General features: G+C 40.8%; 1 long non-coding RNA gene across 1 annotated transcript; it reads left to right on the forward strand.

Annotated features, from left to right (window-relative positions):
- Positions 1–2,055: 2,055 nt before the first annotated feature.
- Positions 2,056–26,985, forward strand: LOC129710346 (uncharacterized). Its single transcript, XR_008725664.1, has 2 exons — positions 2,056–3,254; positions 25,780–26,985. It is a non-coding gene; the product is annotated as an uncharacterized LOC129710346 (long non-coding RNA).
- The last annotated feature ends 114 nt before the right edge of the window (positions 26,986–27,099 follow it).

Genomic DNA, 27,099 nt, shown 5'->3' on the forward strand with positions numbered 1-27,099 from the left:
AGTATGAATATTCTAGTTTTGTTAAATCATAATGCATTGCATTCTGCAGCTAGCCCAACAAACATTGTTCTGTCATAGATATCAGGCGTCACTCAGGAGCATGATATATACTTTAAAATATTATTAATATAAATATAATGAGATTTTTCAAAGAATAGCTTATTCAGGACTGATTTTCATTAATGTAACAAATCCATCCCCATAAAAGAGCGTAATGCGACCAGAAAGATGTGCTTGGAATGATACCAAGCCCACCTATGTCTATTGAAAGTATTGAAAATTGGTTCAGATCGCACTTTAAAGTTTCTTTTGTGAAAATCATCAAAGTGAAACAAAACAAAGAGGTTTTGTGTTCAAAAAGATAAAAGAACAATAAGATCTGAACGAGAAACTTTAGTCTCTTGGATGCTTTCCATCACCAATTATGTTCTACAGTGCTCCATATCTGTGTCAACGTTTACAGTCTGGTTTGTTCTCAACAATCTGAGCGTTTACTCAATTTTTCAGTTTTGGATTAAAGAATGTGTAGATTTGGTGAATCACATAGTACCAATAGCTGAAGGTTAACTTTTACATGTCCTATTGTGCAACACTTTGCTTGTCTAATGATTGAGATTAGTCCAGGTCAATTTAAATCCCTGGTGTACACACAGGCAATGTGATCATTTATTTTGCTCTGACTCAATTTATAAACAGATTAAGCAAACTGTACACCAGCTAATCCTCTGGAGACATAGAAATCTGTCTAAATTACATCAATACTTCAACGCATGTAAATCCTCCCAGGACATAGAAATTAATCTTGACCAGGACCAGTGTCTTCATATTTTGTAGCTGAAAACATGTTGTACATGCTGCTTATTGGTTGTTATGTCTACTCATTCCAAGCTAAGTAACTGATAGGAAACCAAGCTAATTCCAGATTGCTGACCAGACCACTTGATTCTGTGCATTGTAGTCCTTGGTTGAACTACATGCAAGGGAGATTAGACAGAGAAAGAAAAAGAAAATAGAAGCTCAGTAGCTACTTGTCCCATCTTAAAGGGCCTGTCCCTCTTGGGCGACCAAACCCGCGAGGTCTGGCGAGTTGCCCTTGACCCATACTCACAACATGGTCGACACGAGGTCGTAGGAGGTTTTCATAAGTCTCCTTCATGCTCGAGAGTGGTCTCCGCATACTCGAGGCCTCAGCTAGGTCACGGCATTTTTTTCAATATGATAAAAAATTCCCGTGAGTAAAAAAACTTTGCCATGGAAAAAATTGATACTTTTTTTACTCGTAGGTTTAGTCCAAGTAGGTTGTAGTAGGTCATAGTAGGTTGGCATATTAGTCACAGGTAATCAAGGGTAGTCGAAAGTAGTTGAAGGTAGTCATAGATAGTCTTCATCATAGTCCAAGGGAGGTCGAAGGAGATCGAAGGAGATCATCTTCACTCTCCACTATTCGGTGTCCAATTTTCCCAAAGTTAGTCGTAGCTAATCAAAGCTGTTCTTCAACATAGTCGAGTGAGGTCGAAGGAGGTCTTCTACATAGTCGAAGGAGGTCTTCAACGTCATTTTTTCAAACTCTTCTAAACTCGCCAATTAGGTCGCCCAAGTGGGACAGCCCCTTTAGGAGTTTAAGAAGGAACTGCAGATGCTGGAAAATCGAAGGTACACAAAAATGCTGGAGAAACTCAGTGGGTGCAGCGGGTATGAAGAAGGGTTTTGGCCCGAAACACTGCCTATTTCCTTCGCTCCATAGATGCTGCTGCACCCGCTGAGTTTCTCCAGCATTTTTGTGTACCCTTTACGAGTATGTTGAGTACAACACAAGCAAAGGATTACAGGACCTACCATGCTTTGGCCTGCCCTTCCACTCTACTAGCTTTCTTTCCTCCTACTCCTGGGATCAGTCTGAAGAATGGTCCTGACCCAGAAATTCACCTATCCATGTTCTGTCCGTCCTACTGAGTTAATCCAGCATTTTGTGTCTTTCCTCGGTAACCGCGCATCTGCAGTTCCTTGCTTCTTACTTGAGTATAGAAGTTGGGAGGTCATGTTGCAGTTATCTAAGCCATTGGTGAGTTCCCATTTAGAGTATCGTGTTCAGTTCTGTGCACCAAGTTATAAGAAAGCTGTTATCAAGCTGGAAAAGGGTACAGAGAGGATTTACGAGAATGTTGCCAGGACTCGAGGGTCTGAACGATAGGGAGAGGTTAAGTATGAGGGGAATAGATTGGGTAGATAAACAAAGTTTCTTGCCCATAGTAGAAGAATTGAGGACCAGAGGATGTATGGAACGAACTGCCAGAGGGGGTAGTTGAGGCAGGAACTATCGCAATGGTTATAAAACAGTTCGACAGATACATGGATAGGACAGGTTTGGAGGGATATTGGCCAAATGCAGGCATTAGTGTAGCTGGGACATGTTGGCCGGTGTGGACAGTTAGGCTGAAGGGCCTTCTTCCAACCTGTATGACTCTATGACATTGTATTATAAGAGTGTGTCCACATATTTATCGAGGGATGGAGATTCACACCGACTAGGATTATTTTACAATTGAAGCGACCACAGTGATATAGACAAATGTCACAGCTTTACAACAAAGATTTAAAAGCTCAATTAATCTAGTTTTTACATTATTGGAATACGACTATTGGACCTATCTAGGCAACCAGGAGAACTCTGATTCCCTCTTCTAGGTATATCTTATATGTGTATGCCCGACTGGACCAAATTGAGGGATGTTAGTTAATAGGCACAAACTCCAGCATTGTTTTCATTGACCTGAAGAAGGCCATTAGCATGGTCAACACAGAAGATCTCTGTCGAAGTTCAGCTGTCCGGGAAAATTCATCCACACCATTCGATGGACAGCCTGGTGGGTCTGGTGGGTCTGGTGTTCTCCAGCAGGGATGCTTTAACACCATTTGGTATTTCTAAATATGTGAAACAGGGCTGCGCACTTGCTACAGTCCTGTTCAACCTGTTTTTCACGTGCGTCCTGAATGCTCTACAGTCAACATGACCTTGAAAGTGGAATGTACTTGACATATATGGAGTGGATGGCTCACTCTTCGACCTCTGGAGACTGAAGGCAAGGACCAAGAATGATCTGAGAGGCACTGTTTGCTAATGACTAACTGCACATTTGGAGTGCCAAACTTTGAAAGCTCTGAACAAGGCTTGCCTAGTCAGCATCAAGACCATGAATGTGAGACCTTGAACGTTGTTGGCGCCAGAAACGTGGTGACGCTCGTGTACTGCCTAGGTGAGGTCTGTCTTATGATGTTACCGGGTTGTATGCAAAACAAAGCATCTCACTGGAACTAGGTACATGTGACAATAAAGTACCAGTTAATCACAGAAGTGCTGGAGAGGCCATGTAATCCCATATGAAATCCTGGCTCTTTCACGGAGTAGTTACACAGGGCTGCTGAAATCAGGGATAACCAAGAAAGAGCTACATGGATAATATTAAAGACAGCCTCAAATACAGTGAGAGCTGCAAGAGAGCTGAAGTATTTTGCCCTGGAAAGATTGTCTGTTGTGATTTGGCCAAAAGGACATGTATCAACTTTGAAGGCAACTGAGAGGACTGAGTAATCCGAGCCAGAGAACCCATGAAGGCCTCCCATTCCCCAACTGTCCCCGAGTGTGGGCTTTCTGGCTGCCCTACCCAGGGTGTGCTCTCTATCAAAGGCGGTGCAACTGACATCATGAAACTTGACAGTCAGACAACAAATGTAATATTCCCTTCTTTCAACACATTGGAAGCATTTAATGAAAATATTCATGGAGTCATTTTACCACAGAGTTGTTTGTTCATATTTGCTTGCTCAATCTGAGATAATAATAACACATGGTTGCAATTGCAATCATTAGGTGTAGGAAGGAACTGCGTATGCTGGTTTATTTCGAAGACAAACACAAGATGTCGGAGCAGCTCATCGGGTCAGGCAGCGTGTCTGGAGAAAAGGAATAGGTGACGTTTTTGGGTGGGAACCTTCCTTCAGTCTGAAGAAGGGATCCGCTATGATTAGGTGTTGGGATATCCTCTTCCCTTCGTTTGTCTTGTGCACCATCTCCAATAGTTCAATGTTCCACAGGGACAACACAGAGCCATAGAATTATACAGCATAGAAACAGGCCCTTTGGCCCAACTTGTCCATGACAAACAAAATGCCCATCTACTCTAATACAATCTGCCTGCATTTGACATATATTCTTCTAAACTCTTCATATCCATGTACCTGTCCAAATGTCTTCTAAATGTTGTTATAGTACCTGCCTCAACTTCTTCCTCTAGCAGTTCCTTCCATATACCCACCACCCTATGTGCAAAAATAGTTGTCCCTTAGCTTCCTATTAAATTTCCTCTCACCTTCAACCTATGCCTTCTGATTCTTGATTTCCCTATGTTGGGTAAAATAATCTGTGCATTCACCCTATCTATTCCCCTCATGATCTATTGGATTATCCCTCAGACTCATATGCTCCAAGAAACAAAGTCCTAAAAAATGAATGAGCCAAATGCATGTCCTTTGAAACAGCTTTGTTCAAATGAAGTACAACCTTTACCACAAATTGGAAGGACAAGCAACATCTTATTTATCTGGGGTACAAGACAACTGATAGTCTCAGAGAGAATATATCCAATGTAATCATACCCTGCCCATCCTCCCTTTCACCCCACCACTAATTTGTGACACCACTGAAAAAATATCAAAAATACTTAAATATGGAATAGGAAATTGAATTTATTTTGATTAGTATTTATTCACTCTGTAATGTGTCATGCCATTGAATTGACGAGTGACTCTGTGAGAAGTTCAGATGTTAGCAAGCTCAAAGAATCAGATGAAAATACCGAGCAAAACGTTAAAAAAAAAAGCAGATTTAACTTGTATTGCTGCATCCATCATTGATTTCTGAGTTCACAGGAATTTTATTTCTCCTATCAAGTATCTATAAGCATTGAAGGGATATAGTTACAAGGGCTCTGATAATCCCTAAACTAATGATCAGTGAGGTTGATAGAAATTCTTGTGTAGATATTGTCCACTACATTGGGAGCCTTGTTGGCCTTCCCAATGTGAAAACTGGATTCTGCAAAATCATGTGTAGGAATGAACTGCAGATGCTGGTTTAAATTGAAGATAGACACAAAATGCTGGAGTAATTCAGCGGGACAGGAAGCATCTGTGGAGAGAAGGAATGGGTGACATTTCGGGTCGAGACCCTTCTTCAGACTGCATTTCCTGATAATTACCTTTGCCTAAGATAGCTAGATATAGTTCGATCTCCACAACTTAATAAATATAATCTTGTACATTATCAAGGGTGACTGTCCAGAGGCCATATGCTGCTAAACACCTAGAAATTGATGCATCTCACAACATCCCCAAAATAATTCTCTAAGCAAGTCTTTAACTTTCTTTACTTACCGAGTTGGAATAAATCTTCATCACAGACTTTATTTACTTAACTTTAAAATGGCCAGTCAGCAAATAGCCATCCCTCAAATTACAGGCTACTATCAAATGGGAACCAAAGCTTTAAACTTAAGCCAACAGTTAATACCATGGAATAAAACTGGCTGCCCATTTCATCAATAGCTTACAATCTTAAAACAGCTTCCTGTTTTGAACTGGAATTAAATATTTTTAAATGTGCAATTATGAAATTCATCCAACATACACATAGATTAAATGTGCTATAAATAAAACCCTAGTTCCTATCATTCAATGAGAGTAATGCTTTGCTACTTTATTGGCTAAAAAATTAAAATTACTCATTTATTCCAAGCAAGCAATCACTTCATTATAACATAACTTATGTGACAACTGGATGGAATATTTTCAGTTCAAACTCTCCACTATTAGAATGTGTTACGATGCATGTCACAATTATTAAGCACGTAAGACTGGCCAATAAAGTGTGCTGAAGGACAAATTGCTAAAAGACGCACATTTCTGTAGTTCTGTAGGATTCTGCAGGTCCGCACTGACTAGTGATCCCTGCACATTAACATTAACCCACACACACTTGGGACAATTTTACATTTTATACCAAGCCAATTAACCTACAAACCTGTATTTCTTTGGAGTGTGGGAGCAAATCGAAGATCTCAAAGAAAATGCACACAGGTCCTGGGGAGAACATACAAACTCCGTACAAACAAGCACCCGTAGTTGTCATATTTTTTATAGCCCTTGTTACCCATTTTAAGGTCAGAATTAAATTTGGAAATATGGAAATGCATGTGTGCATATTATTTGTTAATGAAGAATCCATGTATCAGTGAATTCTTGAGAATAAAACTCCAGCAGGAGTTTCTGATCATTCCTTTTAGATCCAAGAACATATGAACAATTTCCCTCCTGGGATAAATAAAGTTCCATTGTATCGTATCATATCGTATCGTGTCATATCGTAATCGGAATCAAAACTCAACATTTGCATTGTGGCATTGTTACAATGTGTAGTAAGATTGTAAATAATTTAAAAGCAGTGCTGTACTTCAATGAAAAAACCCCCCCATCTATGTTAATACCTGAAATAATGTAGATTGGTGAATTTAGAAAGACAAATATTTAAATAAAGGAAGTTAATGGCATTTTGCCTGAGGAAAATAACTACAGATGTTCTCCTGGGCATTCTGCTCAGTGGGGGTTGCCTGCATGTACCTACTGTTAGCAGTGCGCTATTAGTATAAGTTACTGGTTATTGTAACCACTGGTCTCAGCAGGAAGGCATGGAACAGAAATGCAAATCAGATGTGTGACATAATGGACAACAAATTTTAAGAGAGACAAAAAAGAAAGACAAACAAAAATGTTTAGGGCGGCAACAGTGGTGCGGTTACTTTCTCAGAGCGCCCGGGACCGAATTTGATCCTGACCTCGGGTGCTGTCTGGGTGAAGTTTGCACGTTCTCCCTTTGATTGCATGGGTTTCTTCTGAGTGCGCAGGTTTCCTCCCACATTCCAAAGATGTGCGGGTTTATAGGATAATTGGCCTCTGTAAATTGCTCCTGTAGTGGTGAGGGAGTGCTTGCAAAAGTGGGATAGCATAAAACTAGTGTGAACGTGATTGATGGTTGGCGTGGACATGATGGGCTGAAGGGCCTGTTTCCATGCTGCATCTTTAACAGAAAAGATAAGGAGAAAATGAAAATGTTTGCATTTATATATTGTTTTTCACATCCAGAATTGGGCAATTTCTTCAGGACTAGAATAGTTAGCACTTTTCCATTCTCATTTACCCAACCACATGGAGATTTATTTGCCAAAAAGTTAACTAGCCAAGCATTAATTAAAAACATTGTGAAACTAGTTCGAACTGTGGTAAAGATGGGGATATGAACCTAAGTTCTTTAATTAGCTGTCCACATTTTTTTTTGCTGGATTTGCCATTTATTTGTTTTCACTAAAATCCAAGGTGGCCTTGTGTGTAGGTCTGTTATCTGACTTCCTGTTTTCTTTTTAATTCTGTGTGACAGAGAAGTGTAGAGCATACGTCTGTGAAATGAATCCACATGCAAACATAATATGTCAACTTAAATAAATGCCAAGAAAGGAAATCTCAATACTGATTCCAAGGCCAGTACCATATTGAGTAATATTTAACAATATGGCATTAATTTTTCTGGTCACATTGTGTGGTAATGTTGCAAGTACATTTGTGAAAATTGCCTCTGGAATTTCTAATAGAGTTATCAACATATTTTTAATTAAATCCTGTTACGATTTAGCTAGAAATGTAGAATAGAATCAATCTTCATAGATGCATTTACAAAGAGTCAAGATCAAATGATAAAGGGATGTATGTCTTCTGCATGCATAATGCAAAATATAAAAATACTGCATGGTTATCTGATAAATGGAAAGAAGTGCTTATTTTTCTAATACTTCTATAAATCTAAATTATTTGACATTGGATTCTAGCCTTAGTTATTTCTGTATTCACGTTCCACATTTCTTGTTAATGCTTTCTATTAGGTAAGGTCCAGGTAAGACGCAACATGCACAGTGCATTGAAGTCGGGGAGGAAATTTGCCTCGGGTGGTATTGCACCTGTCATTAGTTACATGGCTTGTGTAATATCCAACTGCATTGAACTTGGTAATCTCATACAAGATCAACTTCTGTTGATAAATGTTCATTTTCAGCTAACTGAAAAAATATCTATTAAACCACATTACTGACCACATTTTGAAAATAGTTTATTTATTTGTAAAGAAAAACATTTTCCTTATGATACTTACAAGTGTGACTATTCAAGACAAAAATAATGGCTTCATCTGGGTTACTCAGGGAACAAGTTTTACTGTTTTAAGAGCCAGTAGAGAAATTAAATAAATGTTTATTCATTTGGGGTCAATAACTGTATATCTCTGAATTCTTTATATTAACAATGTCAAATTCAGTAACTCTTTCAAAATCTTTTTTTAAAACATTATTAAATATCTTATAAAATGAATCTAAATATTGCTAATTTAATTGCCACATCATCACAAATTTTCTAAGTGTAATTTTAGTTTAATTCCGTTTAGAGGTATAGCATGGAAACAGGTTATTTGGCCCACCGAGTCAAAGCCAACATCCATCATCGGTTCACACTAATTCTATGTTATCCCACTTTCACATCCACTCCCTATACGGTAGGGGCAGTTTACAGAAGCCATTTGGCCTACAAACTCGCACAGGAGAAAATTGGAGCATCCGGAGGAAACCCATACAGTCACAGGGAGAACATGCAAACTCCACACAGACAGCACCCGAGGTCAGGGTCAAACCATCATCTCTGGCGGTGTGAGGCAGCAGCTCCACCTGCTGCGGCACTGCACCTCCCTGTAGAACAGCAACATGTCCTAACAAGGAAGAACCATAATCTATGTGAACTTCCCACCTCACCTCTGGTGAAGACATGAACTTATCGTGCGTTTTGTCCAATAATGAACCTAAATGTCCATTCTTCATTTAGTAAGCGATAGTTCTCCTTTTCATTAAGAGATTCCAACATCTGGTTCAATCTTATTCATGTATGTATGTCCTAGCGGCTAATCTCACCCAGTAAAAGACACAAAAAGCTGTAGTAACTCAGCGAGTCAGGCAGCATCTCTGGAGGAAAGGAATAGGTAATGTTTCGGGTTGAGACCCTTCTTCAGACTCAACCCGAAAAGTCGCCTGTTCCTTTTCTTCAGACATGTTACTCCAGCATTTTGTGTTTATCTTTGGTTTAAACCAGCATCTGCAGATCCTTCCTACACAATTTCACCCAGTATCTTTATTCTAAATGCCGCACTGACCAATGAGGAGGCACTAGTATTATTCCAAAGCCAGTTAAAAAGAGCATGCATATAAAAAGCTTGCATTTGTAAACACAGCCTCTGGCTTCTCCTTCATGGTATTAAAAAAAAAGAAACATTTGCAATTGATTTTTAAAATAAAACAGACCTCACTATGACATTCATTGTGTAACCAAATACCATGGTTTGCTCTGATGACTACAATGCTTTTCATGGCCAGAGGAATTATATTTAGCAGCTTTGTATGCATCCTACTTCTGTTACAAAATACACTAGGTCCTGAGGTGGTTCACGATCAGATTTATATCACAATTCCTTGTGCAACATAGAAACATTGTTGAAGGATGGATTAATGATCATGGTTCAATCTTCAGTTTACAGAAAATAACAGAGAGTGGAATCAGTAAATCCATTTGAAATGCTCTTTGATTTGGAAAGCTGAGGCAGTGAGAACGTCTTTAGTTTAGTTTTAGCTTACTTTAGAGATACCATATGGAAACTGGCCCTTCACCATCCACTCCTATCCTACACACTAGGAGCAATTTTACAGAAGCCAATTAACCTACAAATCTGCAAGTCTTTGGAATGTGGGAGGAAACCGGAGCACCCAGTGGAATCCCACGCCATCACAGGGAGAACGTACAAACTCCGCACAGACAGCACCTAAAGTCAGGATCAAACCTGGGTCTCTGGGACTGAGAGGCAGCAGCACTACCACTGCACCACCATGCCATCCTATTATTCCTACCCCTATCACAGTTCAGCTTCATCCCTGAAAGTTGTGTTTGATCTACTATTTGCTTAGCTGCCTGCTTTTGACATGGGTTACAACATAAATACTGTAATTAATATAGAACATAGAACAGTACAGCACAGAACAGGACCTTTGGCCCACAATGTCCACTCCAAACTAGATGCCAAGATAAACTAATCTCCTCTGCCTGCACGTGATCTATCTCCCTCCATTCCATAATATTCAGGTGCCCATCCAACACAGTGTGGAATCAGTTCCTTTGGCCTACTCAGTGATCACCCCATACACAAACACTATCCTACACGCTAGGGACAATTTATAATTTTACCAAAGCCAGTGAACCTACAAACCTGTACGTCTTTGGCATGTGGAAGGAAACCGGAACACCTGGAGAAAACACACAAGGTCACAGAGTGAACGTACAAACTCCGCGCAGGCAGCACCCGTAGTCAGGATCAAACCCGGGTCTCTGGCGCTATGAGGCAGCAGCTCCACTGCTGCGCCACTGTGCTGCCCTATTAATTTCCATTCTCATTAATTTCTTATTAAAAACCTAACCTGATACATAAAACGCAGGTTCCACGTGGATCGGAGCTTCAGAACTGAATGACCTCTGGCGTTCAGAGAGGCCTGAGAAAGTGATGGACGCACAGGCACAAAGCTGAAGGGATATATGAAACAGGGTCCACATACATCTGGAATGAAGTAGTCAGACATAACAGGAGAGAAGCTGCAGATAGAAGAAATGGGTCTTGTTCGCATGTGGCTGCAATTGCTAAGGAAAAGCTCTCCAGGTCTATTGCAATTATCATTCTATTTGCTGTTTCTTTAAATAGTTTTGATTGCCCTGACTAAAATAAATTGCAGAACAGAATTAACTCTACAATATGTACTGTGATTCTAAGTTTGAACTCTGACCTGACCAGAGCCCAATACTCAAAAGAAGTCTCCATTCTGACTGAGAAATGTTTCCATCCACAATTACTTTTTGCCAGAGAAACTGATATATTAAGTTGTAACACTGCACTACGAAATGATATCGCTTTGTAGATGTAGGTATATAAATAATTATAGTATACAGTAAAAGGCTTTGTTGTCTGACAGTTTTAAAATACCCTGCAGATATAATAAGATCACCTTCCAATTTAATCAGATAATAATGACATGATCGGAGACTTTAGTAAGATCTCCGCTGGGAAAGCAATTGCCTTGCTCAGATTGCTCACAAACCTGTTTAATTGAAGGAAGTAATATGGGAAGTAATTGAGGGCTATGAAATAATTCCCTGTAAATTAATTAACGCATCTCAGTTCACCAGTGAAAATGATCGAAGATCCAGTCAGACTGTTAAATTCCACTTTTAAAATACTAATTGTTTTTATTTTACAATGGAAAATGTGTGAAATTTTATTTTTGCAAATGAATTTCAGCATGCAATGAGTTAAAGTAGACCAGTGCTGTTAGATTTCACTTAATAAGGCTATAATTACACTGTTTTAAGGTACTAATAATTTCCTATAGGTGCTTTTGTAACCTTTAAATAAGTAATAATTGAAAATGTGTCAGTGTTTTTAGTATTAGTTTTCGAGATGCAGCTCAGAAACAGGCCCTTCGGCCCACCGAGTCTGTGCGGACCACCGATCCCCGCACACTAACGCAATCCTACACACACTAGGGACAATATACAATTATACCCAGCCAATTAACCTACAAACCTATGCATCGTTCATGTGTGGGAGGAAACCGGAACTCCTGGAGAAAAACCACGCAGGTCACGTGGAGATCATACAAACTCTGTACAGACAGCACCCGTAGTCAGGAACGAATTTCTGGAACTGCAAGACATCAACTCTTCCGATGCACCACTGTCCCGTCCTACAGTGCCTGCAAAAAATATTTCCACTATTTTTAAATAATTCTTATGATGGTTGGAGTGAGCTTTTCTCTACTCCATTTATTAATTGAAACTTTACATTATTAATTATGCCCATGTGTAATCATCATTATCATAATAATCATAATCATATTTTATTAGCCAAGTATGTTTTGCAACATACGAGGAATTTCATTTGCCATACAATCATACCAATAAAAAGCCACAGAACACACAAAATACATTTTAACGAACATGCACCACAGTGACTCCTCCGCATTCTTCACTGTGATGGAAGGCGAAGAAAGGTTCAATCTCTGCCTTCTTTATCCTCCAGCGGTTGGGGGCCTCTAACCCGTTGACGGGATGATCTTACTCCCGCAGCTGGCGGTGGCCCCCTCATCGGGGTGATCAAACTTCTGCATCGGGGGGGGGGGGGAATCTCAGCTCTCCCTGCGCCAGGCAATCTACCCCAGGTCGGGGCTAGTTGAACGTCGTGCGGCTTTTGGAGCTGATGTCGGTCTCAACCCGAGACTGCAAGCTCCTTGATGTTAAAGTCTACATGCCGCAGTTGGAGCATCGATCGCAGGCAAGGAATCGGCCCCGAACGCAAGTCCACGCTCCGTGGTGAGACTCAAAGTCAGTCCTGAGCAAGGCCTCCAGCTCCATGATGTTAGGCCGCAGACTGACCAGAGATACGATCTGGAAACCAATCGCTTATCTTGCAAAGTAAGACATTGAAAAAGAGTTTTCCCCAACCACTCTCCCCCCCCACCCCCGCCCACCCCCCAAATAAAACAAACCAGAGAGCATTAACACAAACTTTTAAACCACACTAAAAATTACGAAAAAAAAGTCGAAAAGACAGATAGGCTGTTGGCGAGGCTGCCATCGTGTGGCGCACCCTCGGTGTTCAATATTTACATCTCATTTTAGGTAATGCATGGCATCAGACTCAGGCTTATCCATGAAGCATGTCAGTAACAGCACACCACAAAACGGAACTGTGCAATATTGACGACAAACGTGCTGATGTTTTTTACTCTTCCTCAGTAACAGCAACATTCTACATCCACCTACAGCATTCAATGGCCTGACTGGGAATAAATAAACCCAAGTTACTTACTGTCAAAAAAGGACACAAATTATTGGAGTAGCTCAACAAGTCTGGCAGTATCTGTGGAGAACATTGATAAGTGACGTTTTGGGTTCGAGACTTTTCTTGAGTCTAAAGGCGGCCCCTAAACTAAAATGTCACATATCCATGTTCTCCAGAGATGCTGTCTGACCTGCTGAGTTACTCCAGCACTTTGTGTCCTTTTGTATAAGCTAGCAGCTGCAGTTCTTTGTTCTTACTTACTTACTGTCGACTTTGATTTGGACAAATTCTTCACTTGGAGAATGTCATTTTCCATGCAAAAGATGTTACCAATATTGACCTGAAACACATCTGATTTCCAAATTTAGAAGTCTGGATCCTTCTTCAGATTAATTGTAGTGGGGGAGAAAAGAAGTTGGAAAAGAGGTAGGGGTGAGATAAAGTCTGGCAAGCGATAATTGGATAAAGGTGGGTGGGGGGGGTATTGATTGGCAAATAGGAGGACAAAGGTTAGAGATGAAAAGGTTTCCAAGTTTATTTGCTTTTAAGTATATGATGACATTGGCAAGGTTGCATTTATTCTAAATCCATTGTTACCCAGGGAAGGAAATGGTGGCCTTCTTTGGTGGTCATTGTTTAACCAAGTGAAAGGCTCTTAGATCACTTAAAAGCAATTTGGACCACCCCTAGTTTCTGAGACTGAGGTCAGTTTGGAGCTGAAGAAGTTTGCAGTAATCATTTAGATTTTATATAATAATCTGGAATATACTCATGGGCATTTATTCTGAGTACTCAGGTTTATAGCATTCAATTTCTTTATATGGAATGGAAAAAATTGCGGCATTAGTTTGTGAGCCCTCTATCCTAACTGTTCCACTATTCTCCTTGTTGCATGTTCCCTTCATTAATGATGTATGGAAACAAAACTCTGCGAAGTTAAGCATGTCATATTCAATGTCTGAGAAGTTCCAGCAAATTAAATAATGTACTACTGGGATCTGAAACGCAAGTGGAACCAGAAATCAATAACACCACATTGACTTTGAAACTCTATCATGCAGTGCAATGTTTAACTGTGCTATGCCATTGAATGAAACAAATGGTTTTGTTAAAGAAAATCACAAATGTGCTCCACAGATGGAAATTCAACAAATTGTTTTGCTCAGTCCTTTGTCCATCTACGTAGCCTTATAATGCATGGAGACCCCCTGAAAAGGGCATGCAAAGGTGTCTGAAACATGTATGGTCTCTTAAGTCTTCTTCTTCTTATCGAGTCCACACATAAGATTAGAAGTTGTTCAGCCAGAGCTGCACACACTTCGCGGCATCTGCATACAATGGTGTCTGTCTTGCGCTTCTTGTGCGTGGTGGTGGAAAGATTGGTGGAAACTGGGCCGCGACGTGAACGCTCTTCCCTTGACCCCCGTCTCTTAAGTCAGAGAAGCATCAGTGAATGACTGTAGGTATGGACCGCTTATGGAAAATCCGGCGTACGCTATAAACGTGAAGGCTGCTTGGTCTTAACATATATGTGACCTCTCTCAAACAGTCCTACTATGCCTTGGAAGAAAGTTTTATGCAACTCATCTTTAACTGAAAAAATTACTGCATGCAGTAAAAAACAAAATGGAGGAAGGGGGAAATGGATTAAGTGCAGCAGGTGCGACTAATGGTGCTGGGATATGTTGGGCAAGTTGGGCCGAAGGGACTGTTTCCACACTGTATCACTCTATGACTCTCTGTCTATGATTCCATTCAAGATTCAAGATTCAAGATTCAATTTAATTGTCATTTGGACCCCTTGAGGTCCAAACGAAATGCTGTTTCTGCAGCCATACATTACAAACAAATAGACCCAAGACACAACATAATTTACATAAACATCTATCACATCGCTGTGATGGAAGGCCAAAAAAACTTATCTCTCCACTGCACTCTTCTAACTGAATAGGTCTGGTAGTACCTGTGGAAGAAATAGACAGGCAATGTTTCTGACAGGCAGAGAGATCCAATAGAACTAACTGAAATTGTGAAGGGCATTAAGAGAAAAGTCAGAGAGAAACAATTTCCATTGCCAGAAGACTGAAAACCATGGGACGTGGAATGAAGGTGATTGGCTAAAGATCCAAAACCAAGAGGCATTTTTTCCTTTACGCAGCATGTGGTTAGGGCTCAGAATGCTCTGCCATCATGGTAATCGGGTTAGATTTAATTATAGCATTCAAAAGGGAGTTACATAAGTAGTTGAAAAAAAAAACATTTTCTGGCTATGGAGAGCGGGCAGGGTACTGGGAGGAATTGTGTTGCTCTTACTTAGAGCAACTCTGGACAACGGGTAATCAAAATACAAAGTGTTGGATCAACTCAGCAGGTGTGGCAATATCTGAAGAAGGGTCTCAACCAGAAACATCACCTATTCCTTCTCTCCAGAGATGCTGTCAGTCCCGCTGAGTTACTCCAGCTTTTTGTGCCTACCTGTGGCGGAAATGGACAGGTGACGTTTCAGGGTGGGACACTTCCTCAGACTGACCGTAGAAGGGAGGAGGAAGCAGGAAAAGAGAGGCGAATAATAGGTGGAGAGAGGCGAGGGGTTTTGATGGGGAGATGAGTGAAGTAAGTGACAAAGGCTCAATAAGACAAAGTGTATCAGAAGAGTGTAATGTAAAGCCAGAGGGAGGGCTGTAAGTGGAAGGGGATGGGGGAAGAGGTAAGGGGGAGATAAAAGTGAAAGGAGGGACCTCCACAGACAATAGTAGCTTCTATTTTTGCTGGAACCATTCTGATATTCCTGCTCACATACAATTGCAGTGACAGTGATAATAAGTCATTACCTTCATAGATCTTACTTTGCTTTATATAAAAGGAAATATGTAGATTGCTTATCTCAAATTATGTCAGATAACTTTTAAAAATGGTGTTAAATCTTTTTTTTTCACTCTGTTTGGATGTGGGCTACACTGACAGGGCTGGGCAATTACTGGCTGCCCCTAAGCAAGTGTGAGCCTTCAAAATCTCTCTCAGCTAATTTACTCCTGTATAGCCTCCTCTCACTTGTCCTCAAAAGCAAGCTCTTAAACAGTGGCAGCTCTTGCACATGTAAACGCCGTCTTGTACAGAAATCAATTTAAACCTTGTAATTGAAACAGTTAGATCATATTTGGGTTAGCATAGCTGGCTTCAAATCTGTCAAATATATTGAATAAACATTCCATGACTTCCAAAATCTACTTAATAATGTAGAATAGCACAGCATAGGAGCAGGTCCTTTGGTCCACAATATCTGTGTGAACTTGATGCCAAGTTAAGCAAGTCTCTTCTGCCTGCATGAGAACCACATCCCTTCTTTCCCTGCATATCCATGTCCCTGTCTTAAACACTACTATCATATCTGCTTCCATCGCCACCCTCAGCATTGCATTCCAGGCTCCCGCCATTCTTTGAGTAAAAAATACTGCTCTTCATATCTCCTTTAAACGTACCTCTCTGAATGAATGAATGCATGAATGAATGAATGATTGAATGAATACGTTTATTGGCCAAGTATTCACATACAAGGAATTTGCCTTGGTGCTCTGCCCACAAGTGACAATGACATACAATCACAGTTAGGAATGACACATAAAACATTAAACATTCTGACGGTAATTGTATTTGACAGTAAACACTCTGACCGTAAAGCTATGCCCTCTTTGACATTTCTAAATTGTTCCGATTGTCTACCCTTTGTATGTTTCACATAATTTTATATACTTCTATCAAGTCTCTTCTTAACCTCTGATACTCCAGAGGAAATAATCCGTTTTCCAACCTCTCCATTTTGCTGATACCCCATAATACGTCAAACATTTAAACTTCTGAATCACGAAAATATTAAAAAGCAAGAAAATTAAACATAAAAGCAAAGGAAGTTCAATACTGGGAGTGGGGAGAGGAGTGAGGGCAAGGTGACGTAGCTGGTAGAGATGCTGCCTCACAGTGTCAGAGATCCACGTTTGATCCTGACCTCAGGTGTTGTGTGCCTCTGGGTGCTCCGGTTTCCTCCCACATCCGAATTTGTAGGCTATGTGACCTCTATAAACTGGCACCAGTCTGTAGGCAATGGATGAGAAAGTCCGATAACATAGAACTAGTGTGCATGGGTGAGTGATGGACGGCATGGACTCAGCGGGCCGAAGGGCCTTTTTCCATGCTGAATCTCCAAACCAAACCAAACTAAGCGATGGCTGTCGTGCGGAGCAAGGCCGGTAGCAATGTGAATCGGGGACTTTCTTTCCATCCCCTTCAAGGTCGGTTGCAGGAGGCACCCCCAAAGGTGGACGTGCTTGGAGAGAGACAACACTTAGCTGAACAATCCAGATGAAGGGGTTGAATGGAGGCCATGCAGCAGCCTGGGGCTCGCCTGGATTGTGCGGCACTCTGTAAGACCTAGCGCTTGGGCCAAACTTTAGAAACTGCGCCATATTTGGCAGCTCAGAAAACAGTTTCACTGTGTTTTGCACATTAGTTTAGCTCGGAGATGCAGCACGAAACCAGGCCCGTCGGCCCACCAAGTCCGCACCGATCAGCAATCCCCACACATTAACACTATCCTACACACACTTGGGACAATTTTACACATACACCAAGCCAATTAACCTGCATACCTGTATGTCTTTGGGGTGTGAGTGGGAACCGAAGATCATGGAGAAAGCCCACGCAGTCATAGCAAGAACGTACAAGCTTTATACAGACAGCACCCCATAGTTGGGATCGAACCCGGGTCTTTGGCGCTGCAAATGCAGTAAGGCAGCAACTGTACTGCTGCGCCACCGTGCCGCCCACATGTGACGATAAAGCAACGTTGAACTGTTGAAATGCTGTGTAATTGCTGCAAATTCCCACCCCCTACTGCTTGCCTCTGCAAGAAATGCAGCCACTGAGCAAATTCTTGAAAAAAATTTGTTGAATGAAAATTCAGGGCGTTCACATTTGAATGTAAACCTTAAAGTTGCTGTGGGTCAAATAAAGTCTGTAATCGGAATTTCTAGATAGATGGGGCATTTTAACCCTCGAAGCAGTCTCCTCAAGAGTAAAATCCATCAGTGTAGATGCTGACTGATTCAAGCATCAGGCACTTATAAAATTGAACTTGGAACCTTATGGATAAGGGAAACATTTCCTAACCAGTGGACTGCCGGGTCATTTATAATTTTTAGCTCTTACATTTCCAGATGCTTGAACCTTTGAACCCAACTGGAAATGTGGAAGCCTAATACATCAAATTATTCCCACTCAGGCCAAGAGAATGGAGCACAGCCACCTGCCTGGAAATTTGTCCTTAGTCAGTAATATATTATATGTTCCATGTTGCAATATTAACATGTTGTATTTTGCTCTCAAAAATTCAGATTCAATGAATGGGAAGAAATATCTATGCACTGGTCCCTGACATAAACACAATTGTTTAGCCACCATCTTGATCTTTCCTTCTGGTTTCCGTCTAAGGCTAAAGCAAACTCTTTGCCATCAGTTGCCAGTTTTAACTCAAGATAAAGTTTGAATCTTATTGCAACTCTCGCACCAAGTCCATCTGCGTTCATCTCCGTGATGTTGATTGGTAATATCCCTGTCTCAGTTTGTCTGCCCAGTCCTTCAACAAGGCCTTTGCTATCTCTACCTATGACTATTATTGTGCTCATCTGTCTTGACCACCATCTAGATGGTAAACGTATTACTTAATAAAATGAAGATAGTCACAAAATGCTGGAGTAATTCAGCGGGTCAGACAGCATCTCTGGAGAAAACGAATAGGTGACATTTCAGGTCGGAATCCTTCATCAGTCCAAGTTAGTTTCTGTGGTATATGACTCAATCATTCTATTAATCTCTTTGTATTCTCCCCCAGTCCCATATTCCCCAGGTGTACCATTCAGATCAAATGTGCAACCTCAACACCTTTGGTGATATTCATACCTCCACTGGTCTGAAACTACTATGGTGTTTCCTTCCATCTCTCACTCCCTCTTCTATCTTTCTCTCTCTTTCACATCTCTCCATTATATTATACCCCAATACATCATATCTTTCATTAATCTTTTGCTTATCTGCCCTAATCCCTTGTCATGTTGGTCATTGTATATTTTAAAATGCTCTAGGGAAGTAGCTTGAGAGATTTTACTATATTAAAGCTGCTATAAATGCAAGTTTTGGTGTTGAAAGGAAGAAGGAAAAAAAACAGTAACGTTGTATATGAGAAAAAAGAGTGTCAGATGTTGGGAGACTGGCAATTTTGAAGAACTGTCCCTTTGAGGTCACCATTCACTCTACGACTTTCAGCAGTCACGGATCACGACACAAAACATGAATATTATCACAAAAGAAAACTTCCTTTTGCACCCAGGTGAATATTTGTGTGCTGGCCACAGAAGCAGATCTACAATCACATATTACAATTGCTCCACATTCTTAAATCTCTACTTCTACAGCAACATTTCTTACTTTCACTAAAGGTTATTCCCTTATCATAATCATGTATTGCCTTTCACTGGCTGGACGGCACACAACAAAAGCTTTTCACTGTACCTCGGTACATGTGACAATAAACCAAGTTGAACTGAACTGAACTGAACATCATGAATTAAAATATACTATATTCCATTCTATGAAACAGTAATTGATCCCAGGCATACTTTTAGTGCCAATTTCTCTGTGCCTTTGTTTGTCTTAATGTTCTGGATTATTGATATTTCAAAGGTAATGTGACTGGTGGTGGGATGTTGACTTTCAATGGACGAGGCTGTAGATGAACAATTAAGGGCGGGCCTGTGTCTGAAAAAGTGCAAAACATCCAAAAGGCCGATACCTGTTTCGCGAAGCAAGTTGTCCACACTTCCCACACAACAGAAAACATTAAACTTGCATTTTGCATATAACATGAGATCAACCTGAAGAAAGATAAGCTCCAGATACTGAAGGACGGCACTATGTCGAGTATTAGAGCTTTGTACAATGCAGTAGTCAATCAAAGTGTTCAAAATGATTTAAGAAATTAAAAAATATAATGAAATTTGTCAAAGGCTGTTTTCAGTAATTACATAGATTAAATTATACAAACAATTAATTTAGAAAAAATGAAATTACCTCTCTTCCTTAAAGCTATTCTTCTGCTTTCAAAAAAATGGTCTCACTATTCATGCATTAAATTCAGCAGGTAGATTCCCCACTGTAAATACCGAAGATCCTATAGCGAGCAAGATAGTCCACTCCTGCTAAATCCAATGGGCTGACGTGTAGTACGCAAAGGAGTACTTGGGTCATTTCTTCGGCCATTTCAGTAATCCCGACCCGACTTTGGTTATCCCTCTCGCAGTGTAATCAGCGTTGCGGAGGAACAGTTTGTGTGTGTGATATAGGGTTAGATTCATAATTCATAATTCTATTAATTCATAATTCTGTTAATTTTTGTTAAAGATTAATATGTTTATAAATTATGATTCTGTTAATTTTCTTTATTTATATTTTTTTAAAACATTTCTTTTTAAATGGCTCATGTGCTGTGTTTGAGTTGATTTTTGTATTACACTTGCACTCTGTAATTCATCTAATTACATTGTTCACAACTGCAGTATTTGGAAAAATAATAGCAATATCAAGATTCCAGTTGCTCTACTCTTGAAATGTTCCTTAATGTTTTTTTGTGTCTATGGAATTGTTTTTCAACAATAAAATGGGTCTGGTCTTCCCAATAGCCAGAGAGTGGAATGAGATATGTCTGTAATGGTGGGGTTATCTAAATGAAGTATTTAACAAAATAAAAATAGTTTTGAGCAAGATTTACAAATGATGTATAACTTAAGGGTGGTTTTATTCAGCGAGCATACAACTGATTAGATTGTGTAGGAAAGAACACACATACACACATATATGAATGTGATATAGATGTATATAATCATATAACACACACATATATATTTCATCAGATTTTTATATCTAATGATAAACTTTACTTTGGACTAGACAAGGGACAACATTAAATAAAAAAACATTGTAAACCTCCCCGCAACTTCACCCTGGTGTCCCAGCCGTGCTGATCCAGGCCAGACTCGGATCTTTGGATACGAGTGCAGAGACGGAAGCCGGTTACAGAAATTGTGCCGAAGATTACCCATGACCTTGCCCATGACCCTACGGCGTCTTTTTCGTCGAGTGGACTATCTTGCCCGCTATAGGATCTATGGTAAATACAAGCCATTGCCCAGGTTCATCTTATATAGACCAATTGCCTTCACCCTTCCTCCAGCTGGGAGTGTCTAGGCAAATGAACAGGCACCATTCAATTTCCAGAGTACAATCTCCATTGTCAGGGTAAGCTCGCTTTATAGAGCTTGGAATTCTTGCTATTTCTTTAGTCTAGTTTAGTTTAGAGATCCAGCATGGACTCAGGCCCTTTAGGGAGCAATTTCCAGAAGCAAATTAACCAACCATCCACGTAGTCACAGAGAGAATGTGCAAACTCCACCCAGATGGCATCCAAGGTCAAGATTTACATCTCTCTGGCTTTACATTTCACTCCTCTTCACTCCTTATCTTACACCCTTTTGTCTCCTTTTTAGCTTTAGCCTTTTCCCAACCATCTGCCAGTCAAGCCCCCAATTAAGTCTGACTTTTCCAGGAGAGTATTAAAGATAGTCAACGTACCACAGTCACAACTCGGATGAAGAGAAGGCCAGTGACGTACCTTATGGCAGCTAGTTTCTGTACCTCTGTATCTTCCTGCAATGGTGGAGGAAATATCAGTAACATTTCATGCTGCATTAACGTCACAAATGTGCTCTGTAACGATGGTGAAAATAAATCTCATTTCCCCTTGAAAGAGAGCATTAGGCAGCAAGAGGTAATTTTTGAGTGCTGAGATATCAAGAATCAAGAGTGTTTTATTGTCATATGTCCCGAAATGGAATGAAATTCTTACTTGCAGAAGCACAGCAGATATGTAAACATAGTCCTCTGTAAACCCATAATAAACAACAAAATTCAGTATATATATATTTTTAAAAACAGACATATAGACAATAATAGTGCAAATATATTGTTTCCAAGTCTATATCGTTCAGAGCCTAATTGAAGGTTGATAAAGTTTACCGCTGTGTGTGCTGCCTGCATCGCTGTTTGGGGACCATATTGCGAATACAGCGTCTTATGCTCTTTAAAGTGAATCTTGTTTGTGACTATATCCAGAACCTCTTGACAGTCACTGTCCAATGCCCCAGGAGCATTCACAATGTGTTTACTTCGTTACAGTCTGTTGATCCCCCTGTCTTTTAAAAATCAAGTTTTTTATTTGGATGGAAGAGCTATCATCTCACCATCTTGTCCCTTGTCTCCAGTTCAAAGCACAAGGGTAGAATGTGCTTGGAGCATAAGACATGCAACCACCACACATCATTAAGGAGATCACTGCAATTCTAAACAATCCTCTTGCTTCCTGGACTGTTATGGGAGTTCCTTATAAGGTACAACAGAGCAGCTCTCCAGATACAAAGCCATGCATAATTTTCTTTACATGTCGGCCATTGTGCAATCTTTACCCTTGCTTGCAACTGTGAAGAAGGGAATGGATAGAGCGTAGAACAGTACAATACAGAAACAGCATCTTCGGCCCACAATATCTGTGCTGAACATAATGCCAAGGTAAACTAATCTCATCTGCCTGAACATGATCCATTCCCTCCAATCTCAGCATATCCATGTGCCTATCTAAAAGCCTCTTAAACACTACTTTCATATCTACTTTCCCCACCATCTCTAACAGCGCATCCCAAGCATTCACCAGCCTCTGTGTAAAATCTTTTCCCTGCTCATCTCCTTTAAATTTTGCCCCTCCCCTTAAAAAATATGGCCTAGAGTCTTTGATGTTTCCATGTTGGAAAAAAGGTTCTAATTGGCAACCCTATCTGTGCTTCTCATCATGTTATAAACTTATATCACGTCTCCCCTCAATCTCAAACATTCTAGAGAAGACAATGCAAGTTTGTCCAAACTCTCCTTATAACTAACAACCACTTCTCCAGTCATTCATTCATTCAATCATTCATTCATTCGTACATTCAATACTGGTAAAAGTCTTCTGCACCCTCTCCCAAACCACCACATCCTTCCTGAAATGAGTTGACCTAAACTGCACACAATACTCCAAATGCGGCCTAACCAAAGTCTTATAGAACTGCATCATGACTCCCTGACTCTTACATTCAATGCCCCAGACAATGAAGGAAAACATACAATATGCCTTCTTTGCCACTCGTTCAACTTGTGGGATAAAGGGGAAGGGAAGGAGGATGGAATGAGTCAACTCCCAGGAGTAATTTTGTGGCCACGGTATGAGATAGGCTGATCTGATTAAGATTTGAATTAACATCATTCCATTTCCTCATTCCACCACAACACTCATCCTCCCTTCTTCGCTGATCATCCGAACTCGGCCACAATTATACGGTAAAAAAGACACCCAATCAAAATTCCAAATCATGTTCATGTATCCAATCATGATATAAAGTGTCAAGATATAAGTTCATAAGTGATAGGAGAAGAATCAAGCCATTCAGCCCATCAAATCTATTTTGCCATTCAATCATGGCTGATCTATATTTTCCTCTCAACCCCATTCTCCTGTCTTCTCCCCATAAACTTCTCCCCATAAACCCTGACACCCTTACTAATCAAGAATTTGTCAATCTCCACCTTAAAAATATCTATTGACGGCCTCCACAGCCATCTGTGGCAATAAATTCTACAGTCACCACCATCTGACTAACAAAATTCCTCCTCATTTCCTTTCTAAATGTACGTCCTTTTATTCTGAGGCTGCGGCCTCAGGTCCTGTACTTTCCCACTAGTGGAAACATCCTCTCCACATTCAAAATATCACATCATGATGACCAGTGTATATTGACTCAGTGTCTGTTGCCTGCATTCCTTTGCCTGCCCAGATCTTCCATGCATGCACAGGAAGCCGGTAGCTTCCTAGCAGGTAGCTCTCAAGACAACCCGAATAGATCAGAGCTCAGAAGGCAGAGCTTTAGCCTACACTATCTCACCATGGAATGCAGCAGCCTGGGTATCTAACGGGCATCATTAAAGCTGTTGTCAAAGTGGTAGAGATGTAAGCCAAAATGGTACAACTCTCAAAAATAGCATAGTCATAGCTTTTGGAATGACTGCAGCACCTCAATAATCTTTGCAAAGGAGGCCACAACGGGAGCCATGGATGGGGGTAGAGGAGGTGCATGTGAAACACTATCTCTGCTACAAAGGCTTCTTGGGTTCCTGGGTGGAACATGAGTTTCATTATACACTACATGAATACCATGAGACCTTTAATATCCCTTCTGCCTCCGACATCTAGACCCATGACAGCACAAATCTGACTTTAAAATGGCACACATCCATGGATTCCAACATTGGACAGCCCTGGCGATCGAAGCTGAAACATCAGGCATCTGCTGTATGTCATAACAAGGAACTGCGGATGCTGGTTTATACCAAAGAAAGCCACAAAATGTTGCAGTGACTCAATGGGTTAGGCAGCATCCCTGGAGAAGATGAATAGGTGATGCTTTGGGTTGGACGTCAGGCATCTAACTCCGCTTCTGCAGGTTTTGAAATTGTCTGCCCATCACTTTCTGCTAATGTATCAAACCTTTCAATGTGCACCTCTGTAGCAACTCCATGCCAATTGATTACTGGAGGTATAGTAACATATTAACAATAGACAATAGACAATAGACAATGGGTGCAGGAGTAGGCCATTCGACCCTTCGTGCCAGCACCGCCATTCAATGTGATCATGGCAGATCACCCTTACAGTACCCCGTTCCTGCCTTCTCCCCATATCCCCTGACTCTGCTATTTTTAAGAGCCCTACCTAGCTTTCTCTTGAATGCATCCAGAGAACCTGCCTCCACCGCCCTCTGAGGCAGAGAATTCCACAGACTCACCACTCTCTGCGAGAAAAAGTGTCTCCTCGTCTCCATTCTAAATGGCTTACTCCTTATTCTTAAATTGTGGCCACTGGATGAGCAAACCAATATTGGGGTCTCTCCCAGACATATCTCCACCTTTGATATGGCCTCTATGTCTGACAGCAGTTACAGTATTTGGAGCAAGCACAAGCAATCAGAGCATGCACTGATCCAAATAGTACAACATGTCCAGCCCACCATTCCTTTTTGTGGATTCCACGAAGGGCTCACAACCCCCCAGAACAGGAGCAGAAATTAGTTATCCTTGAGAAAATGTGGGGGGGATGAGTTATCCTTGAGAGGTATAGATTGGGTAAATGCACAGAGTCTCTTGCCAAGGAAAGGGGAACCGAGAACCAAAGAACATAGGTTTAAGGTGAGGGGGGAAAGATTTAATAGGAACCTGAGAGGTAACTTTTACTGTTTATACAAAGGGTGTTGGGTGCATGGAACAAACTGCCAGAGGAGGTAGTTGAGGCAGGTACTATCACAATGTTTAAGAAACATTTAGACAGGTACATGGATAGGATAGGTTTAGGATATGGGCCAAACGCAGGCAGGTGGGACTAGTGTAGATGGGGCATGTTGGTTGGTGTGGGCAAGTTGGCTTGGAAGGCTTGTTTCCACACTCTATGACCATGACCATGACATTTGACTAGGTGACTTTGAAATGCAGAGAGAGAAAATACATTGATAAAGATAAAAGCAAATGAAGTTGATACCAATTGTGACAATTACCAATGTTTTCTTTTCTTTCAGAAGAGCAGCATAATGCACAGCTGGAAGAGCTACTTCCTCACCTGGCTCCAGTACCCTGGTTGAATCCTGATTCCCAATGCTGTCTGTGTGGAGTTTGTGTGTTCTCCCTATTTCAATGTGGGCTTGCCTGGGCACCCCTGTGTAAATCCATAGATAAATTAGTTAATATAATTACCCCCAGTGTAGGAGGGTAGTAGAATTGAATAGAACGAGGGGAAAATAGGTTACAGAGAAAATTAGTGATGGAATGGGATTGCCCTGCGTGACATGATGTGCTGAATGTTATTGAAATAGCTGATTGAAGCTCAAGGATTACTGTGCATGTATTAAAATCTTGAAGTTGATGTTCATAGTTTAGGCAGCAAGAATGTATTGTGCACCGAATCCCTTATGGAACTGTATTGGAAGGGAACTTGATACAGATTCTGTGCCCACGAACTTTGGGGTTGCACAGCGGCGCAGTGGTCTCTGCCGTACAGCAGCAGAGACCCAAGTTTGATCCTGACTACGGGTGCTGTTGGTGATAAGTTTGCATGTTTCCCCTGTGACCACGCGGGTTTTCTCCGGATGTTCCGGTTTCCTCCCACATTCCAAATACGTGCAGGTTTGTAGGTTAATTGTAGGTTAATTGGCTTCTATAAATTGCCTTTAGTGGAAGGATAAAACTAGTATAAGGGTGATCATTGGTCAGCACAGACTTGGTGGGACATAGGACCTGTTTCCACGCTGTGTCCCTGAAACTAAACGTACAGTACCTGTGACATTTTGCTGGACGTCACTGGTCTCACCCACCCAGTGTATCTCAGCCATTCTGCACCACCTTCCCATTGTACCTCTGATGGTCTCCTGGCCATGCATGTGCCTCATTCATCAACAATTCGCTCACTTACTGCAAACAGCAGCTGCCAGTTGGCATTTATATTTTCTGTTCGTTCCTGACACCGAGCCACTGCTACCTAACAGCTTTGGTGAAGAAAGAGGCCATACAATCGCTTGTCCAGCCAGTGACCAAAAGAACTGCCCTTGGCTTTCCCACTGCTAACAATGAATGACAAATGATGCTATCAAAATAAATGGTTTGCAATGGCCTGCTGAGGAGGAAAATTGTGTAACTAGCTGTGCACCATATGTGGCCAGTTCACTTAATAACTTTAAATTGTTGCAATTTGTTATAAAGCTGTGAATAAAACATCAGATTTTGACAGTAATTCGGTCTGGTTTATAAATTACCGCTGCAAAGAGGTTGCTTCATTCATAGCAATTTGTCTAAAGTTTGTTTACCAATAATAATTTATGAATTGTAATTGCATAAACACTCAT

This window comes from Leucoraja erinacea, chromosome 27, assembly GCF_028641065.1.
Source record: "Leucoraja erinacea ecotype New England chromosome 27, Leri_hhj_1, whole genome shotgun sequence".
Lineage (NCBI taxonomy): Eukaryota > Metazoa > Chordata > Chondrichthyes > Rajiformes > Rajidae > Leucoraja > Leucoraja erinaceus.